The sequence below is a fragment of the Equus caballus genome, chromosome 17 (genome assembly GCF_041296265.1).
Source record: "Equus caballus isolate H_3958 breed thoroughbred chromosome 17, TB-T2T, whole genome shotgun sequence".
In the NCBI taxonomy this organism is placed as follows: Eukaryota; Metazoa; Chordata; class Mammalia; order Perissodactyla; family Equidae; genus Equus; species Equus caballus.
In genome coordinates this window covers 24565128-24568616 of record NC_091700.1, presented here as the reverse complement: position 1 = coordinate 24568616, position 3489 = coordinate 24565128, and the positions used below count along the sequence as shown (strand labels likewise).

The following is a 3489-nucleotide window of genomic DNA, read 5'->3' as shown; positions in this document are numbered from 1 at the left end:
GAGTGTGACTCCCTCGAGTCCATTATAAAGGACTTTGTAGAGGAGTGGAGAAGCCGGGCGAAGATCTCCAGGCCTCTGGCCATGAATCTCCAGCTGTCACACAGACCTGGCACCCTGCCCTCTCTCTCCCCCAGGCCGGAATGTGGGAGGGTCCCTGGGCGCCCCCATCCCGCGCCTCCCCCTTCCCCTGCGCTTGCGTCTGTGATGTTCTGTGATGTTCGGAAGGAGCGCAGGCGGGGCCTTAGGGCCACCAGTACCCCCCCATCGCGGCCAAACGAGGCCGCAGCCCGTCCGTCTCCCTTGCTGTAAGCACCTTTATTTTGGCTTCGGTTTATGGCCCCCTTCCAGGGGATCACAACTTGTTTAGACCAGCTCTCAACAAAGGGCCCTCCTGATTACAGACATGCTGCTGGTTTATGGTGGTCTTCCTTTGTCTGATTCTCTCCGCTGTCTTCCTTCCTCCCCCCCAGGGACCGGCCTTCTGGCTGCTGCTGGGCAGGGCGGGCCGCGGCGGCGGGGCTGCCGTCTGGTTCCCCTCAGCGCAGGGCAGGCGGTGCTCTGACAGGGCCAGGGGGATAAAAGGAGCCGGATGTGACTCGCCCGAGGTCAGGCTTCCGTCTGCCCCCCCACCCCCGCCCCCGACACAGTGAGACATCACTGTGGATGTCCTCCTGGACATCCCCCCCCACCCCCCCAGGAATGAGGGGGCCTCTGGCGATGTCCTCGGGGGGCTCACCTGGCCAGCATCCCTGCCACAGTCCCTGGAGGAGCAGCGCGGCGCTGGGACAAATACAACCCCGGGCCTGTACCGCCAGCCCTCCTGGCAAAGCCCACGCTCCTCGCAGCCGCTTGCCCCCAGGCCCGCCAGGACTGTGAAGGGGATGGGACGCCAAGTCAGCCGCCCGGGCCCTGCCCTGTGAGGACACGCAGACTCTGCTGCAGACAGCCAGGCGGGCCCGGCGGGAGATCGCAGGCTGCCTCCCCGCATCCTCGGGCTCCGGCTCGCGCTTCCTCCGCTCAGCGCTCACCCCGCTCCTGCGCTTCCTCTCGGTGCACGGGAAGGGCCGAGTGCTGGGGGCCACTGGGGCGCCCCGGCCCTTGGGAGACAGGCCTGTGGCACTTGGGACAATGTCAGGGGCTCTGCCAACACTGCCCCCTGTGCGCGGGGCTCTGTGGACAGCCCCTGAAGACGCAGAGAGAAGGGATGAGAATGCCCCACGAAAAGCAAGTGCTGTAGGGTCCCAGTGCTTCTCTGTTTCAGCCTGGGGCTTCCTCTTTGGCAAAAGGTATTTGTTCAAGGGGTCCACAGAAAGCCTCTGAAAGGAGAGTCAGGGCTGAGGGTCGCAGAGCGTGAAGTCTCAGACCCTCCTGTTTTCCAACGGGCTGCCTCTGGGGAAGGGAGACTGCCTCCAATCCATGCCCTAGTCACGCAAACACACATAAACGGCCTCAGCTTAACTCAGCACACGCTCCAGGGGACCGAGGAGGCATGGTCAATGGAAGAAGTCCTTTCCCCGTTGGTGGTGCATGGTCATCTCCTCTCCAGGTGTGACGTTCTATGCAGAACACGTGGAAAGGCAGATCCACGCGGACCTGGCCCTGACGCGCAGCAGGCGTACTTGAAAAATAAGTCATAATGGATTCTATGCTCAGTTTCCCGGCTACAGAGTGGAAGACGTGAGAAGGCAAACACTTAGACAATGTCATAAGGAGCTGTGATGGCCGCTGGGATGTGACGCCAGTGCTGACACGGGGAGTCCCTGCAAAGTGGCCTCTTCTCTCCCCTGAACCCCCGCCTGTGCCTTCCCAGCCAGCGTGAGGGGAGGAGCCAACAGCGACCACACTCCAGCTTTGCTGCAACCTTTTTAAATCTGCTGCAGGCGGATTTCTCCCCAGCCCTTGCACGTGTTGCTTCTCGTTTTGTAACAAATATCCAGCATTTCTATAGTGGGTTATTTTTTTCCAGTTTGCAAATACACTGTCTGATGTAACACTCATAATTGCTCAGTGAGTATTTTTGTCTTGTTTTTTCAGAAGACGGATCTAGGACATAGAAAAGATAAGTGACTTTCTCTACAAACTGATCTGTAGATCAATATAATCCAAATAAAACTATCATCAGTTTATTTTGTTTCAGAAATTGACAATCTGCTTCCAAAATTTATGAGGAAATATACAGGCCCAAGAATGAGATAATCATAAAAAAGAACAGAATTGGAGTTTCTGCACTACTAGATATCAAGACATTATAAATGTACAGTAAGTAAGACAATGTGGAATTGATGCTAGGATAGAAAAACGGCCAATCGAACAGAATAAAGAGTCCAGAAATAAATCCACACATCCACAGGGATTGGATTTATTGGAAAAGTTCAGGTGTGGAGGAGTGGAGAGGATGGCTGTCTCCATAACTGGAGTTAGGGCAATCGTATGTCTACATTTTTTTTTAAAAAAGAATAAATCTTGGCTCCCGTTTCACATTGTACACAAAAATCAGTTTCAGATGGATTGATGATCTAATTGTGAGAGATAAAATAAAGTTTCTAGAATAAAATAGGAAATTATTTTCCTGACCTCAAGCTGGGAAAACGTTTCTTAAACAGGACACCAAAATCATTAACCACAAAGGAAAGAGGTAAGTTGAACTATATTAACATTAAGAACTTCTGTTCAGCAAAAATATGGTTAAGAGGGGCTGGCCCTGTGGCCTAGTGGTTAAGTTGGGCATGCTCTGCTTCGGTGGCCTGGGTTCAGATTCTGGGCACGGACTTACACCACTCGTTGTCGGTCATCTTGTAGTGAGGACCCACATACCAAATAGAGGAAGATTGGCACAGATGTTAGCTTAGGGCAAATCTTCCTCAGCAAAAAAAACCAACCATAATTAAGAGGGTGAAAAGGCAAGCCACAGAGTACAAGACAATGTTTGTAAGCATATAACAGATAAAAGATTTATATCTGTGATATGTAAAGAACTGCCACGGATCAACAAGAAAAAGACAGACCACTCACATTGCCCCCAGGGTCAGTGGCTTTGGAATAGGCACGGGCATTTTGGGGACCCTGCTAAAGAAAAATTAAGTAGGGCTACATTTAATTTGGGTTGATGAGATGAATCTACGTGGTTCACAGTCACTTCTGTGTACAATTAAGTTCTCGCCAGCTGTCCTGGTGTAGGAATGGCTCCTAGGAATGTGTTCACTGCCCACTGCACAGGAATTGGAGGTGGAGCAGTCTTCTCATCACGAGACATGTAAGATTTTCCATGGAGAAATTGATTCTCAGTGATGCTGAGTCAAACAGAAATTCCCTCCTCTCAGGAATGTACTCAACAGTGGAGACTAGAAATTGGATTCATCCTATGTGGTTTTATTTTTTGATGAAAATCAAGTGTTTTTCAGGATTTCTGGGCTTGCAGGACAAAGTCTGTAGCAGTATCATGCACAGTGAATATGTCTGTGTGAAGTCACATATTTTATGACTCCCAAC

At 51.7% G+C, this 3489-nt stretch overlaps 1 long non-coding RNA gene across 1 annotated transcript; it reads right to left on the bottom strand.

Moving 5' to 3' along the window:
* Positions 1-296: 296 nt before the first annotated feature.
* LOC138918450 (uncharacterized) lies at positions 297-1560 on the bottom strand. Its single transcript, XR_011427860.1, has 2 exons — positions 737-1560; positions 297-558 (listed from the first exon to the last, which is right to left on the bottom strand). It is a non-coding gene; the product is annotated as an uncharacterized lncRNA (long non-coding RNA).
* Positions 1561-3489: the final 1929 nt, after the last annotated feature.